At 45.6% G+C, this 17,864-nt stretch overlaps 1 long non-coding RNA gene across 1 annotated transcript; it reads right to left on the bottom strand.

The window, feature by feature from the left end:
* Positions 1-664: 664 nt before the first annotated feature.
* LOC117030681 (uncharacterized) lies at positions 665-16,407 on the bottom strand. Its single transcript, XR_004424440.1, has 3 exons — positions 16,160-16,407; positions 7,706-7,782; positions 665-2,199 (listed from the first exon to the last, which is right to left on the bottom strand). It is a non-coding gene; the product is annotated as an uncharacterized LOC117030681 (long non-coding RNA).
* Positions 16,408-17,864: the final 1,457 nt, after the last annotated feature.

The raw sequence follows: 17,864 nt of genomic DNA, 5'->3' as shown, positions 1-17,864 counted from the left end.
AATTTTGGGGTGTAAGCTGGGATCGTGTCTCATGAAGCCAAAGAATGGACACATGGACCAGGGAGAGGCAGAGTTGTAAAGGAAGATAGTTTATTAAAAGCAGGAGAAAAGGTTACAGCTCCCGAACGGGAGGGGGTACCTGAAACGGGGAAGCCCACTAACCAAGGCAAAAAGCTTTTACTTTTATGTTTCTATTTCTCCCCGGGAGGGGAAGATTGGAATGCTGGTGCCTACCAGTATGATGTTTATCAGATCCGCTCTGCTGCTCCAGCCTAGGGGAGACTTTTGAAATGTTCCGGTTGCCCCAGAGCATGATTAAGGTTTTTGTCCTGTAGGAGCAGGTTATCTTGTGGCTTGGAAGATATGGTCAGTTCAGTTTCTATTCAGTCTACCAGGGAAGTCCGAACTGCCTGATGTCATACTAACTAACCTGTCTCAATCCCCACTCTGAAGAGGAAACCTAACTGCTGTTAGGGGATAGTGGCGACGACCGCTCTGGCTACTTCAGGCTGAGGAGGGACGTAGAAAGGGACCAGCAGCTGGGGCTTGTCCAGAGGTCTATCTAAGGGTCCCCAGTAGATGAGCAGATCCAGACGGGGGTATTGTTGTCTTGGAGGCCGTCGCAGCCAGCTAGTGAGTGGTACTCAAGCAGAGATTACACCGTAGGCAGCAGCAAGACAAAATTCCTACAATAATGAATAAGAGAAATATAAGAAAGGCTTCTTTAAGTCCTGTTAAGCTATGAAGCCAGGAAGTAAGGAAGGATAAATCTAAGCCAAAGAATCCTGTCTGTTGTTTAATATTGGAAACTATGTTATGGATTTGTTGTACCTTATCTTCTATTAAATGAGAATTATCGGAAAGATTGAAGCAGCATAATCCTTTAAAATGTTCACATCCTTGATTATATTTGAGGAGTAGGTAGTCTATGGCAGCTTGGTTCTCGAGAACTACTTCTCTGACTTGTCCTAACTCTTGGCCTATGGCGTGTATAGACTGTGAAATAGCATTTAGGGCCTTTGCCATTGAACAAGCAATGTGACTAATCTCTACATTTAAGGCTATACTCATGGCAGGTACTATAAAGAGAGACAAAGAAACATATTCAGCTGGACTAAATAAATGTACATCACTGTTGCAGCTGGGATCTAGAGCAAGTTCTCTGCGATGTCTAACCTGACGAGGCTTTTGGGGTTAAAAAAAAGTTAATCTTCCGAGAGAGCAGGGTCCCCCGGTGCTATAAGCTGAAACATAGGAGTAGGTAACCCTCCCACAGAGAAGAAACCATCCAGCAGGTAATTTAACATGTGCATTGGCATAAATCATAGAAGTGGTAGAGCTGCAGTTAAGGCCATCATCGGTCAAAAGATCAAAACATTAGTTGGGGCAGCCGGTGAAAATAACACAGTGATCAGCTGGAGTTACAGTTCTAACCTGTAGAGAGAACAGGTTTTTGGGGTGGTAGTGGGACTCCAATTATAGATATTGGAGTAAGATATGGGCTTATCAATGTATCAGAGGGTGGTATAATTCTTTATATAACTTAAGAGGGTGCAGACGCCAACTAGACAGAAGGTAAAAGTTTGTTCAACATAAGTTCCTCCTTTAAGGCTAAAGTCTCATACACTCATTATATGTTTGGCTAAGTAAACCCATAAGTTTTTGTTTCTTTGGAATGGTATGAGGCCCTCTGGAACCCCATTTGGAAGCATTATTAAAAAGAGTAAAACTTGACAAAACATTATGTAGTAATTGTTAATGGTATGTTAGATGTCAGAAAATCTCCAAAGGCCAATTAAAATATAGCCTGTGAAAATAACACAAACTATTCCTAGGCTCAGCCCAGCCCAAGGTAAGTAATGGCAGGAAGGAGGGGCTGAATCTAGGACAACACACATAACAGATGCAGCAAAAAGGAGAATGAAAGCAGCAGTCAGAAGAATGAAGCCCCCTAATACGGTCTTTTTGAAACTAGACGGTGTCATCTGAGTACTTATCTGTATGGCGTAGAGGAAGTTTTAGGTCGGTCCTCTGGAGGTTGACTGGAATACTTAGGACTTTTGTCTTTTTTTTCTGTTTGTGTGGGTGCACTCGTGCAGGGCTTGACTCAAGAGTAGTGAATCCAGGAGTCAAATTCTGGGACTTTTACTGCTGTGGGAGTAGAAAGAATCACGGTATAGGATCCTTTCCACACTGGATCTAGCGTTGGAGATAGAGAAGGAAGAGATTTAATAAGAACTTCATCTCCTGGGCTAAATAGGAGGTTGAGCTTCTGACAATTGTTGGATGGCTTGTTGAAACTGTGCAAAAGAAGTTATATGTTGGGTTAGTTCTGTAGTCTCATGATCAATCAAGAGATCATTGGTTAGGAAAGGCCTACCATACAACATGTCAAAAGGCTTAGGTCACACTTAATTGGAGTATTTCGAATACGAAGGAGAGCTATCAGGAGTAAATCTGTCCAATTTTGGCTAGTTTCTTGTGATAATTTTCTAAGATGTCTTTTGATGATGTCATTGGTCTTTTCTACCTTGTCTGAGGATCGTGGCCTCCAAGCACAATGGAGGTGATAGTCTATTCCTAGGGTTTTGGATACACCCTCAGTGACTGAAGATTTGAAAGAAGGCCCATTGTCACTTTGAAGAGACTTGGGGAGGCCAAATCTAGGTATAATTCTCATAATTAGGGCCGTAACTACTTCTATTGCCTTTTCTGTTCTACAAGAAAAGGTTTCAACCCAGTGGGTGAAGGTGTCCACCCATACTATGAGAGACTTGTATCCTTTGGCCTTGGGCATATGGGTGAAGTCTAATTGCCAATCCACTCCTGGGCATTTGCCTTGTCTTTGCACCCCTATAGATGTCTGAGGATGTGTTAGAGGGTTATTCTTATGGCAGACTTCACAGGATGTGAGAATGTGTTGTATATTCTTTTGTAGGTATTTTCCTGTGAATATTTTTTGAGCCATTTATAAAGTTTTGTCCCTTCCTAAGTGGAAGGTTTGGTGGAGAGTTTTTCGAATTTTCCATTACTTGGCAGCTGGGAGGTGTAAATGACCACCCTCCCCTTGTAACCAACCCATGGATTGGGCAGTGTAGCCCCTTGTCTTAGTCCATTCTTGTTCCTTTTGAGTATATTGGGGCTTAACGTGGCTTATGGACCCATCCCAAATTAGAGGAGTTAGGGTAGGGTTAAGACCCAGTTTGGCAGCATTTTTAGCTGTTTAGTCTGCTAATCAGTTGTCTTCAGAAGTCTCATCACTTCCCTTTGGGTGTCCCTTGCAGTGTATAACTGCTATTTCTTTAGGAAAAAGTACTGCCTGTGGCAGTCAGTTGATCTCCTGGTGATATTTGATAGGAGACCTGTTGGCAGTTGGCAAACTTCTTCCTTTCCAATTGCGTCCATGGGCATATAACACCAAGAAGGCATATTTTGAATCAATATATATATTAGCTCTTTTTCCTTTATTCAGCTCTAGTGTTCGAGTAAGAGCTATTAGCTCAGCCAGTTGTGCGCTGACTCCAGAAGGAAGCCTTGCATTCTCTAAGGTATTATGTAAAGTAACAACAGCACATCCAGGCTTTCGTATGCCGTTTTCTACAAAAGAGCTCCCATCAGTAAAAAGCGTCCAACCTGGATTGTCTAGGGGTGTGCCTTGTAAGTCTCCCTTAACAGCATAGGTTTGTAGTAAAACTTATTGGCAGTCATGTATTAGCTCTTCTCCCACCTCGGGGAGGAATGTAGCTGGATTGAGAGAGGAACAGGTCTGTATTTGAGCCACAGGAACTTCTAGTAAAAGAGCTTGATACCGCAAGAGGCAGCTATCTGTGAGCCAGTGACTATTGTCAGTATTCAAAAGTCCTTGAACGTGACGGGGGGCAGAGACGGTTAAGTCTTGTCCCATCATGAGCTTGGTATCTTCAGGAACCAGGAGGGCAGCTACAGCTATGGCCCGGAGGCAAGCCGGCCAGCCACATGCTACGAGGTCTAGTTCTTTACTTAAATAGCCTACTGGTTGTTGTGAGGGTCCTTTGGGTTGCATTAGGACTCCTAAAGCCATTCCCTTTCTTTCTGTTATCCTATATAAATGAAAGGATTTTCTTGTAGGAAGGCTTAAGGCTGGGGCACTTAACAGGGCATGTTTTAAAAGGCTGAAAGCTTGCTCTGTCTCCAAGCTCCAAAGTAGCAGATGAGTATTTGTAGTTTAAGTATCTTTAATTAATTGGTAGAGGGGACGGGCCATTTCTCTGTATCCCAGGATCCATAGGCTGCGGGGGTAGCCGTAATGCCCAGGAAGCCCCTTAATTGTTTTACGGTCTTAGGTAGGGGATAAGTGGAGATGGGACAAATTCTGTTCTACCCTAGAGCCGTAGTCCCTTCAGAGATAGTTAGCCCAAGGCATTTGACAGAAGTCTGACACATTTGGGCTTTGGCTTTGGAAACCTTGTAACCCTTAGAGGCTAGAAAATTTAAAAGGGCAGTAGTGCCTTGGCTGATGAGGTCTTCAGATGGAGCACACAGTAAATGATCATCAACATATTGTAAAAGAGTACAGCTGTTATAGGAAAAATCTTTTATGTGCTTAGAGAGGGCCTGTGTAAAGAGGTGTAGGCTATCTCTAAACACCTGAGGGAGGACCGTCCAGGTGAACTGTGAAAGCTGGCTTTCAGGGTCCTCAAAAGCAAAGAGATATTGTGGGTCAGGGAGCACAGGTATACACAAAAAGGCATCCTTTAAGTCTCACACCGTGAACCATTTGGACTAGGAGTGTGTAAGGATTTGAAACTATAGGGTGTGAAGGAATAACCGTCTCGTTGATGGCCTGGAGGTCTTGAACCAATCTCCGTTCTCCATTGGGTTTGGGAACACCTAAGATGGGGGTGTTGCAAGGGCTACTGCATTATCTAAGGAGCCCTTGTCCTTAGAGACCCTTGTTTGAGACTCTTAATGATAGGGATTAGTCCTTTCCGTGCCTCGGGTTTTAGAGGGTATTGTTTCCAGCAAGAAAATAGAATGGGGTCCTTCAGATGAACGTGGACTGGAGCAGCTGTTAAGTCTCAGCCAATTGTCCCTCGCGATGCCCAAACATTAGGTTTGACGTTGGTTTCTACTCCTGGGAGGCAGCTAAGAATACTTCCAGGGGCTAGGAGAACAATAGTTCCCATCGCCGTCATAATGTCTCTTCCTACTAGAGGAGTAGGACTTCCTGGCATGATTAAGAATGAGTGGGAGAACATTAGGTCACCCCATACGCAGCCTAAAGGCTGGGAAAAATGTTTAATAATTGGCTTGCCAATGACTCCGTGGACAGTAACATATCGATTGGGAAGGTCCCTGGACTGGAGAGGAGGACAGAGAATGTGGCTCCTGTGTCTAGAAGGAAATCAATAGATTTTCCTTCCACTTCTAGGGTTACCTGGGGCTCGGGGGTCCTGATGGTTAGATGGGACAAGGGAGCCACTGGTAAAAGTCCGGGGCCTCTTCAGTTCTGAGTGGGAGTCTGATGGGACGAGGCTGGCCTTGGCGGTAGAGGCCTCCGGGGACAGTCTCACGTCCACTGATCCCCTTCACAGATGGACAAGTCTCTGAGTTGGCTCTGGTTACCATGGGCATTTCCTTTGCCAGTGACATTGGTGGCAGTCGGACCTTCCCCAGGCACCCTGAAAGGCAGCTACTGGTATTTCTGTCTTTTTTCTTATTTTCCTTTCCTTGTCCTGGGCTTCCTGTTGATCCCAAGTGTAAAAGACAGTGTTGGCCACCTTGAGTAACGGGTCCAAGGTGCCTTCAGGACCAACAGCCAATTTTTGTAATTTCCCGCGGATATCTGGGCAGGCTGAGTTATAAATTTGTCTTTTAAAAGAATTTCCCCTTCAGGGGAGTCTGGCCCTATAGGAGTATATTTAATTAAGGCCTCCCTGAGCCTTTCTAAAAAGGCTGAGGGATTTTCTTCTGAATTCTGGCTAATAGTATGTAGTTTGAATAATTGATGGGTTTGGCCCTTGTTCTCCTCAGTCCCTCTAAAATGCATGTCAGAAAGTGTTTTCTCTGCCAACTTCCCATGGCTGTATCAGGATCCCATGGTGGATCTATAGTAGGTACGGTTTGTTTCCCTGTAGGGAAGGGTTCCTGAATGGAATCCCATCTTGCCTGTTCCTCATGATACACTAGGAACTGATTGTCCCCAAACCTTTTGACAGCTTGCAGGGCTGCTTGTCTTTCAGAACTGGTGAGAGTCTAACTTAGGATTAACATAACATCTCTCCAAGAGCGCTCAAAGACCTGAGTTAAATTTTGGAAAGCTTCTGTGTATTTACCAGGGTCATCTGAAAACTTCCCTAGATCTTTTATTTGTCAGAGATCTTGTAAGGAAAAAGGGACTTGACCCCTAACAGGCCCAAATTTTCCTGGCATTTCCTGTAAGGGAAGGAGATTTACTCCAAACTGGGGGCACTTTTGTACAGGAGGTCCTGGATATGGAGGACAATTGAAAGGAGCTGGGGCAGGAACTGGCTCCAGGGGAAGAGCAGGATATAAAGTTTTGGGATGAGCTCTTGACTAGGTATTTATTGAAGGGACCTCCTCAGGAGAGGAGGAGCCCATTGGAGGTTCCTTAGGAGGAGTCCCCTTAAGAGGAGTCCCCTTAAAAAGGGACTCATTGGGGGAAGGGAGGCAAGAGATCACAGCCAAAAGAGCCGGGTCAACTTTACACTTCTTGCAGAGATTTGGGTTGTCCCTCAGGGCAAAAAAAGCCTGAACATATGGAACTTCTGACCGTGTGCCCTCCTTTCTGCAAAACGGGTCTTGTTGCATGATAGTATTATAATTACTACTTCCCTCAGAAGGCCAAGTCTCCCCATCTTCCAATGAATATTTAGGCCAAACCTCTGAACAAAAGAAAATCAGGCGCTGTTTCTTCAAAGTCTGAGGGTCAAATTTGTCCCTGTGTTTCAAGATGCAGTCCAGGGGGGTGGAGGCGCGTGAGGGCTGATTGCCCATCGGAAAGGAAGGAAGAAGAGAAAGGCGTCCCTTCGCAATTCATCTCCCACAACTTGGTCTAGGGCATCCCCTAGAAAATGTGGGCCACAGAGACCATACAACCAGTTCCAGGGAGAGTGGAGAGACAGAGCGCGCCAGGGTTAGTCATGCTTACCTGGGCTGCTTGGCTAGTGCCTCCAGTGGGCACCTACCCAAATCTGTGGGTGACCCTGCCTGGTTGTTTGGCACCAGCCCACAGGCCAATAAAGGCTGATGATGAGGCGTTTTAGAGTGGAGGTGTGTATGGCCCAACTTTGGGCATCACAAAAATTGATGGCACGATTAATACAATAGTGGCTTTCTAAATAAAGATGTTTAAGGAAGGAGCATATTCTCGCGATAAAGGGAGTCTGGAATGTACCACTTTTCTCCAAAAATTTTGCCAGATGGTTGGCAAGGGCAGAGGTGAAAAAGGAGAGCAGCAAGGCACCCCATGAGAGGTGCCCTAAGTGAACCTGGGATGCCAGACAGTTACGGAAAAATCAACAATGGGTGTGGAGATTACAAAAACAACAGAAAGGCTCAGGGTGTGTGGCAGGACGCTTCCATTTGTACTTTAAAGCTTGGAGGAGATCCCAAGAGGATGATATGAAAGGAAATGTTAAATGCCAGTAAATCTTATCCTGCGTGACAAGAGATGTCCTATAGAGGCAGAGGTCCATGTTCTTACCTTAAGATGTCTTGAGGTCGGCAGGGAGTGTTGAGAAGGTCCCGCAGGGAAGAGACCCTAGACCAGCGTCTCAAGAGCTGAGGAGAGACGGTGACAGGATGAAAGAACAGCAGAGACAAAGGAGTCATCCTACTAGCACCCTGACGGGCAGTTGGGCTGGGAAGGGACCAGAGGGACCTTTGGGACCCACCGCATAGCCACCTCAGTGTCCCTCAGTTGTCCACAGAGAATCCTGGCCATGTGCCAGTATTCAGTCTCCTCTTGAAAAGGAAAAAAAGCAGCAGAAGGATAAGACAAAATAGCAAAGAGGGGGAGGGAAAGCCTCCAAATGGGACCCCTTGGGCAGTCAGGCTAGGGGTGACCCAGGGAGCCTTTGGGAGCCACCACAGAGTAGCTACGAACAGAGTCCCTCAATTGCTGCCAAGGGCCATTCAGCCCAACCATGCTCCATTTTGGGGCTTCACTCCACCCAAGAGAGAAAGCAAGAGAAAAGGTAGTTGGACTGTGGTCGACATTCCTCCAGTTAAATGCCGGAGGGGATCGATCAGAGCCCTTCTGCAAGACCTGCCCTCTGAGTCTTGAGAATGGCAGCCATGCTATTTGCATTTAAACGGCTAACGGAGGCCCACTGTTTGTGTGATAGGAAAAAGAGACAAAAATGATGAAGGCCCATAAGTGGGCAAGTAGAAAGGCACAGATAATATTTACCTCTCCTTCTAATCCCGGACGAGCCCCCAAATGATGTAGGATTGCAGGCAATTTTGGGGTGTAAACTAGGATCGTGTCCCGTGAAGCCAAAGAATGGACACATGGACCAGGGAGAGGCAAAGAGTTGTAAAGGAAGATAGTTTATTAACAGCAGGAGAAAAGGTTACAGCTCCCGAACGGGAGGGGGTACCCGAAACTGGGAAGCCCACTAACTAAGGCAAAAAGCTTTTACTTTTATGTTTCCATTTCTCCCCGGGAGGGGAAGATTGGAATGCTGGTGCCTACCAGTATGATGTTTATCAGATCCGCTCTGCTGCTCCAGCCTAGGGGAGACTTTTGAAATGTTCCGGTTGCCCCAGAGCATGATTAAGGGTTTTGTCCTGTAGGAGCAGGTTATCTTGTGGCTTGGAAGATATGGTCAGTTCAGTTTCTATTCAGTCTACCAGGGAAGTCCGAACTGCCTGATGTCATACTAACTAACCTGTCTACCAACTGTAATTAACTATGTGTGTATCTATTTATTCAGTGTCTATCATCCCCATTAGAATACAAACTCCATGAAGGCAGGTATCCTATTGGTTTTATTCATCATTATATTCCCACCACCTAGCACAGTACCTAAAACTAACATTTAAATGTGTATTTAACTGAATTGATGAATGAATTCACACATTCTTATCCTCCTATCTTTACTCATTTTGACAAAATCATAGCATATTTTATTAGTTATTTTCATATCTCACGTTTATGGATTGCATCTCCCAAGTAGATTCTGAGCTCCTTGAAGCATGAGCCTTCACTTGCCAGTATGCCCTGCACTATAACATAGTATGCCTTAAACATAGCATAAGGCCTAGCACAATGCCTTGCTCATGGTTGGAACACAGTAACTGCTAAATTAACATATACTGTGGGCTCAAAAAATTACTGATGAATAAATTAATGTAAAACAAGCATACATCAATATAACGGTGTGAATATAATTCTTAAGGAAATAATAGAGCAAATGAGTGAGGAGTATGAGTTGAAAGCAGACAAGAAAGGCTTTCTGTCGGAGAGCCTGGGTATGAATTTGTAAGGGGCAGAGTAATGGTCTCACATTTAATGGGTGCTGTACCAGGCACCAGCCTAAATGTTCTGTATGTATTATTTGGTTTAACCTTCAAATCAGCCCTACATGGCAGGTTCTTTTATCCCCATTTTACAAATGAGAAAACTGGGGCTCAGAGAGTTTCAGCAATTTGCCCAAGTTCATGGAGCTAACAAATGGCAGAAGCAACAACAAACCCAGGTCTGTCTCTCTCCAAAACTCATCTCTTTCTACCATGCTGGAACATAAATTTAGATTTACGCCTGGCTCTGCCATTTATCGACTATATGGCCTTGGGCAATTTGCTGAACCTTCTTGCTTCGGTTTCCAAGTTGGGCTTAATCATGTACTTATCTCAGAGGATTATTGTATTAAATGATAACATACGTAAAGTGCTTTGAACAGTTCCTGGGTCATGGTGGGTACTCAATAAATGCTAGCCATTGTGGTAATTTTTTAAAAATGGATTTCAGAAAAAAAATGTTCCCCTCCCCCAAATCAAATTTCTGTTCATGCTCCCTTTCACTGACATCTACTTATGTTTGGCGTTCCTACACCCTGAGCTTTAGGACTGCAAAAACAAGGGAGCTTCAGCAACATAAAAAGCTCTGTGGGAAACCCAAGGAGAGAGTACCTCTCACTGCCCCCCAGCCCCCACTCACGTCTTGCCCACTCCACACATTGCCCTCCTTAGCTTGGAGTCCACAGCACTAACTCAAGGAGTGGCCCGTTCTGACAGATCCTTAAACAGAGCCAGCTATACAATTTGCAGGGCCCAGTGCAAAATGCAAATGTGAGGTCCCTTTTTCAAAAGGTATGAAGACTTTCAAGACAGTGAGACTAGAGCATTAAACCAAACACAGGGCCCTGATGAGCACAGGGCCTGTGCAACCACACAGGTCACAACCCCGTGAAGCTGTCCCTGTCCTCAAAACTCTCCAGAGGGGCCAAAACGGCTGGGAGAGTCGGAGAGAAGTGAGGCAGCCATCTCCCATCTGGGCTCCTCCATCCAGACAAACCCTCATGTCCAAAACTCCTGCCTGCAAATTAACTCAGTACTTTGATTAAAAACCATGATAAACTTAGGGGCGCAACAAAAAAGAAATTGATGTTTTAATACAACTCATTAGAGCACCTTTATTAACTCCAGAAATAGAAAGAGCATATACAATAGAAAGATTCATTTTAAATCAACACTGCACTGGTAAGGGCAGCCACAATTTCAGGAACATTAATTGCTGGGTCGTCTCATTACTGATTAAATAAGAAATCTCAAATATCATTAGACAATTGTGATTACATGTATATCATTCTAATTGAATGTGTGGTTTACTGCCTTCCACTGGATCAGCAGTTCACCTTCCTGTTTTGTGTATTTGGAAAGGGTACATCTATGCAGTGACAGCACGCAGCCATCATTTCTCAGACAGCCCTGAAACCCTCAGAGTTGAGCCTAAAATATGGCTGTATTTGCAGGGCGGGGAGGAACTGCCATACAATAAGGAACCTGAGATGATGACAATAAATTCCACTTAATGTCACAGCTGGGCACTTTTCCCTCTCATCTCATTACCTGGCTCTGGCTTTCTGACGCTGGAGTCTGGCTTTCCCTCTGGCTTTGGAGTCATTTGAGGCCCAGGCGGAGCTGAGTGTCTTCTTAGCTAAGAGAGGAAGCTCCAAGTCCTTGAAACTGGATCTGGCTGGGATCACGGGGAAATGAAAAGCCTTTGGTCTAATCTCCTCCTCACTTCTGCTAAGGAATCTGGGCAGAAGAGTCTTCTAAGGATCATTCTTTTTGATTTCCAAGGACAAGGATACAAAATTAACTTGGTCACCACTCTGACTGGTCTTTTGCTACCCACCTATCTTGTGGGACATGAGCTATAACCTCCCACCCTGCTCTTTACATTGTTTGGATTAGAGTCAAGGTGAAGCAGGACAAGCATCTGGCCATGTGCCTATGAGCTCTATTGTCCCACACTGCAAGGGACAGGACAGCACCAGTCCCCGGCCCACAGTGGGGAGGTTATGTAATAGGTTAAGGTGTTTTTAGTAGCCTTTTGTTACACACACACACACAGTTACCTTGATCTTTGCGAACTCCAGATCTGGTCACATGACTACTCTCTCTCAGGTGAAAGCTAGATTTGTCCTGTTAGCGAGGCCTTCGAGGCCATACCACCTGGCGCACCTCCCTCTCCAGCCTGCTCTCCCACTGACATCCCACAACACAGTGCAGCTTCTCCACAGACCCCAACGTAGTGGCTCCTCTGTGCCTTTGCTTAGCCACCTGCTCTGCTGGAATGCTCTTGCTACTGTTAACTGGGAAATTACTTGATAGCTATTCTTCTTCTGAGTCATTGGAAAGGAGATAATTTCTCTCCCTCATGATGGTAAGCCATTGTTCCTAAATTCTAGGCTGCCCTACCAGCAGGGGGCAGTCAATATGGTTTTATATTTCCGCTCAAGGGAGGAGAAAGGAGGAGTTGGCTCAAATGCAGCCTGTTGGTGAGGGTGAGATTTTGCAGTCTGGTGGCAGTGTGGTGCCAGGGAAAATGCAGACCTCACACCCTGGGCTTGGGAGCTACAGCGTGGTATGGTGAGACTGGTGCCACTCACAAAGCTGCTTATCATCTGGGGGGACAGGCTGACCTGGACAGGAAGCTGGGGCAAGATTGGTTCAGGAGACACCACAGTGCCAGATGGTGGTGGCAGATCAGCCTGTGAGAGCAGCCTTAGCTCCCTGCAGAACTGCAACCACAGACTGAAACCCACATCACTTCTGGGGCTCCTGGGAGACCATTGGGGGGGCAGGGTTGCCCCAAATAATGGCTGCTTTTGTAGACTTCCCGCCTACTTTGGCTACCAGGGACTCAGAGATAGAGTTGGTTTGATTAGCTCCTTGCATTTAAATGTCATGGAGCAGCTCATACCAGATACACCCTTCCCCTCCACGCCCACAGGAAGGCTCCTCTCTCTGTGAAGTCTCCCGCCACTATTCTGGAAGTAGCCCTGTGTCCATACTGACCATGCTGTGTGCCAGTGGGGGTGTACTGGCCTCTCCCAGGCTAAACTAAGGCCACACTTTCATCCCCAGTGCCGACCAGCATGCCTAGCACACAATACATGCTCAGTAAATATTGAAGACAGAAAAAAAGGAGGGAGGAAGGAACCTCATGCTGTCCAGATTACCACCAAGCTATCTCCTACACATCACCAAACCAAGCCCTCTCCCAACCCCCTACCACCTGCACCAGGCCCTGCCACGTGTGCCTCTAACAACACTCAGGGTGCCCACTACCACACGTGACTCACTGAGAGGCAGTAAAATATACTGGTTATAAGCTCTACCTCTGGTTATAAGCTCCTCCGGATTCAAATCCTAGTCCTGCATTTACTAGCTGTGTGACCTTAGGTAAATTATTTAACCTTTCTGTGCTTCATCTGTGATAATGGACGTATAATAGCACCTACTTCATCAAGCTGCTGGGCAGGTTAAATGAGTAAAGCATGTAAAGTATTTAGAAGGATATGTGGCATGTAGTAAATGTTATCTTATTACTGCATTGTGATTATCTACTTAAAAACTTGTCTCCCCACTAAACCAGGAGCTCCCTGCAGGTAAGAACTGCAAATTTAATTTATTTTAATATATTCAGTACTCAGCGCAACCTCTTGCCTGGCTTAGAGTGGGCATCAATAAATGATTGATAGATGGATGAATGAACAATCGATGTACATTTTAGTCAGAATATAGTGCAAGATTAGGTCAGAGTCTGTCGCAAGCCCGTGGAAGAGAGAGCCCCGAGGGCTATACATGGCGTCAGCTTTAAGACTGCTTGGTAAGGGGCAAACAAGTTTGCAAAGGCCTAAGAGGGGTGGGGCCAAATCTGTAGAGGTACTGGTGCCCCTGTGGAGGAGTTATAGGCCTGAAAATCTCAGGATAAAGATGGTAGGATATTGGGAAGGGACAGAGACAGAAAGAGCTGCCTTTCCCTTCCCTTTTCCTCCTGTTCTGCATTCATGTCCCTCTCCTCTCGTTCCCCTTTCTCCAGCGAGTTACCTCTTCTTCCCCTCCCATGCTCAGGAAGAGCAAGATCTAACAAGGCTAACAAGATAAGCGCACTGGGTCACTACTGCTGTGTAGCTCAGTCACAGACAGAGAGGAATGTGCTAAAATCATCTTGCTGCCTCATTCAGCCATCCCTCCCATCCAGCCGGCCTTTCCGTGGGCAGAGAAGGCATCAGCACTTCTGTGCAGCCTGAAATAAATGATGAGGGAAGTCCAATCACCTGACTGCCAACCTGCCTGCTAGATGCTCCTACAGGAAGGCCTTCTTTTCTATTTCATCAATTCTTCTTTGATACAAAACAAAAATCAATAAGAGCTCACTTCAAATTTACACCTTTCCCTGTTCAGCTTTTAAGCCGCCTTTAAATATGCTGTCCTAACTCAGGCCTCGAGCACAGATTCCATATGTAGTCTACAAACAGCCAGGAGCGGGTCTATAGGAAGCCAAAGCTCCAGCCACCTCTCTGAAGAGTTTCTCTACATTAGAATTTGTAGTCAAGACTCAAACCTGCTCTTGTTCTGGAGTCTCATTTCATTTCTGCTGTGCTTTTTGCAGGCTGATAGGTGTGGCAAATTGTCTTATCTTTGTTTAACCTTTGTTGGACCCATGCTTGCTTCCGGGCTTAACTTTAACATATGGCTTCAGTTTCATAGCAAAGTGATTCTCCTAAAATGTCAGATTGTAAAATGCTGAGTCATTCACCAAAGACAAAACAGGCTGGTCCTGAGTAGAAATGAGAATCACTGGGGCACCCAGACTAACACCACATGCCTTCAGTCTAAATAGAGGGAGATGAAACTTAAGTTCAGATCAAATTTAGAAGGGAGTTCTGAGCTCCAGAGGGACCGTCTGCTCTAAAAGACAAGGATGAATCAGCTAGGATGAAGCTTCAGTTGAAATATTGGTACTCCTAATGGTAAACATAGTGGTGCAGATGTGACATTCAACGTTTTACGTACTTAGCAACTGACTAAGCTATACGAAATGAGACAAAACTGTGAAGACAACCAAGCCAACACAGTTAGAGGTGTAAGAAGTGATATTATTTTTGCTTTATAATTGCATTGTCTTTACATTTGTAAGTGAATTTTAAACTCCCCAGTAATAACTGTTTCAGGCAGAATCATTAATGAATCGTAAAATCAGTGGGCAAACAGGATACTTATAAAGTATCTCCTCACAAAATACTTATCAATTACAAAAGTAGAAATAGTAACTTGACAGTAGAGAAATCTGGCAGTCCCCACCTTAAACAAGAGATCAAACTTATTGTCACTGGTCTGAAGAGAAAAAGAGATCATGTACTCCTGATATGATCCTTTGAGAAGGACACAACATCACTCTGTGGTGTCATTGCCAAAAATGCATAATCTGGATTTAAATCGCAAGGAAACATCACATAAACCCAAATTAAGACCATTCGAGAAGATAACTGGCCAGCACTTTTGAAAAGTGCAAAGGTCACGAGAGACAAATTACAACTGAACTGTTCCAGATGAAAGGAGAGTAAGGAGACAGGACAATCAAATGCCACGTGTTACCCTGGACTGGATCCTGGACCTGAAAAGGGGCATTGGTGGAAAACTGGCAAAATTTGAATTGAGCCACACATTAGATAATAGTATTGTATCCACGCTAACTTCCTGGTTTTGATCATTTTACTCTAAGTTATATAACATGTTAAGGGCACATGGGAATTCTTTGTATTATTTTTGCACCTTTTTCTTATGTCTGAAATTAATTCAAAATGAAAATTAAAAATAAATAAAACTTTAAGTGAATGAAAATATCTCAATTAACAATCACAAGAACGAAAGAAGGGGGCCCTTTATCTGCAAAGCCCCTACTCCCCAGTCTCAGAGAGAGAATTTTAGTATCTGTTGAAAATATAAAAGTAGTATCAAAAATATATGAAACCAGCTATATAAATGATGAAGCATATATCATGGGTTTCTTTTTTCCCTGTAATTGTATAAAAGCTGCAGATTTTTCATCAAGACGGACAATGAGAGCTTTGAAGCTAGAAGTGCTGGCGTGAAGTAAGACAGAGTACCTCTCTGTTTTCCCATAGAGCAAAATAAAGTCGGCCTACACCACTGTTACTGACTTCAGGTTCAGAGCCGCTCGCCACTCGAAGACTCCAAAACACTAGAGTGACAAGTGTTGGTGAGGAGAAAAAGCGTCCTCTACTCTAGATGCCAGCAGCTAGGGAAGACGGCAGACCTGTGTCTAAAACACCACCTTCCCCGAGCCATGATTAAGGGGTTTTATAGGCAGGTAAAAGAGAAAGAAGAAAGGAAAGCAGCTTCAGGGCTGATAGATGAGAAGTCATCCCCTGGCGTCTTCCAAGGCCTTAGGACTGTCACAACGAGCAGCGAGGGAGTTGAGATCACGAGTCCCAATACCTGGGTGCCTGAAGATTAAAGAAGCTGCTTTTTCTCCGGTTAGGATGTTAATTAGTAAGGTATGTGTAGCCTTGAGAAAGGAAACAAATGGAGTTAGTTAATTAGTGAGGGGAGAAACAGAGAGAAAACAGCTGAATATCAGGATAAATCAAACTGTAAACTGGCTAAGTTTAATTACCTTGATCTACCAAGTTTCACCCTTACATCACCCCTTGGAAGCCAGAGGACGTTGGCTGAGTTTCTCTTAGCTCCGTGTTCTCCTCCATAAAACGGATCCCTCTTAGTGCATGCGCTGAGCTATGAAAGGGCAGAGCAGGGCCCGGCAATGCTGCCACTGCCTGCACAGGTTGCATCCTGAGCCACCGCGCTGCAGCTTGTCTCTGGCACAGCCATTGTTAGTCGGTGGCCTCGGTCCCTTTGTCTCCCTCTAGCGTTGCTTCACACCGCTGAGCAAGGCCTGGGAGGAGCGGGGATTCTCTGCAACGGACAAGCAAGCCCTACACTCACCACCACAGTCATGTCATTTGGGATTTCGAGCTGCTGCTCCCTGCAGCCTCCCCAGTCCACTTCCACTCTCATCAGCATATTTCCTGCTGCCAGGCTGCTGTACTTTACAGTGATTTACATTTTACATCAACAACCTGGTGCCACATGTGGCACAGGCAGAGATTCATGACAGGCTGGCGCCTGGGTCTGGCAGGAGACAAGGAGACTGGTGGTCTTGGGCCCTACTGAGCTCTTTTTCATGGAGACTGGGGTGGGAGCCTGCCAGGGTGCCCCCGTTCCACCAAGAGAGATCTCATTCATTACCCATCCACTGCACTCACACCTGCTGTGGCCAGCTCATTCTCAAGTACCTAAAGTGCACCAAATAATTGCTTTTCACTCTTGAAGAGGGCATAGAGGCCTACAGTTCCTCTGGGCCCCACATTGCCTGGTTCACAGGCCCAGGCAGGCAGTGTTTGTTCGCATTTGACCATCAAAGTCACTTTCCTGGCCGTTCTACCTCTTAGCCCCTGCTCCTATCCACCAGCCTGGGCTCTGAGGGCGAATGGAGAGCGATGCGGCTGCTTCCCAGAGCTCTGGGGCTGCTCTCCCTCTCCCCAAAGAGCTAAGTCAACGAGTACAGGGTATGGCACATACTGGGCAGTCAGTAAACGTTTAGCTCCAACCTCCTTAATAATATAGTTATTGTTAATTGAAAGTACCAGTCTCAGATGTGGGCACTTTACCTACATCATCTCGTGTAATCTCATTGTAAACCCATCAGGTAGCAATCTTCATTCCCTTACGGAGGTCAAGTAGCTTGCTCAAGGTCACACAGGCAGGAAGTGACAGAATCAGGATTCAGTCCTTCTAATCCCAAACACAGGTCTTCCTGGTCTTCACAGCATGGGCTCCCTTCTGCTTTGTCACACATCAGGAATGGGCTGGCATCAACAAATGGGGCACATGGGAAGCACCAGATCCTGGAACCAGAAGCAGGGGCAGGAAGGAAGCTTAGTCCAAGATCCACAGCGACAGGCCCCCAGGTGGGAGGGAAGGAGCAGCACAGCTCAAAGGGTAATCCCATAAACTGACAGTTTCTACTAGCTTGGTTGGGTGGGGGGTGCTGAGTCCATCTGGCCGACAGCACAGCTGGGGACCAGGTCGGGTGACACTCTGAGTGAGCCCTGCATGGTTGGTATCAGGGAGGTATGCTGGTCAGCGTACCTTGCTATTCAGTGTGTGGTTCTGGGACAGTAGCATCACCTGGGAGCTTGTTAGAAATGCAGAGCCTCAGGCCCTCCCAGACCTCCTGAATCAGAATCTGATGCTTAACAGAATTCACAGGTGTTTCCTAAATTTGAGAAGCACTGGGTCAGAAGTAGCTGGTCCTCAGC

Source organism: Rhinolophus ferrumequinum, chromosome 11 (assembly GCF_004115265.2).
Source record: "Rhinolophus ferrumequinum isolate MPI-CBG mRhiFer1 chromosome 11, mRhiFer1_v1.p, whole genome shotgun sequence".
NCBI classification, from domain to species: Eukaryota; Metazoa; Chordata; class Mammalia; order Chiroptera; family Rhinolophidae; genus Rhinolophus; species Rhinolophus ferrumequinum.
The sequence above is the reverse complement of the archived record's forward strand: the minus strand, read 5'-3'. Positions and strand labels throughout refer to the sequence as shown.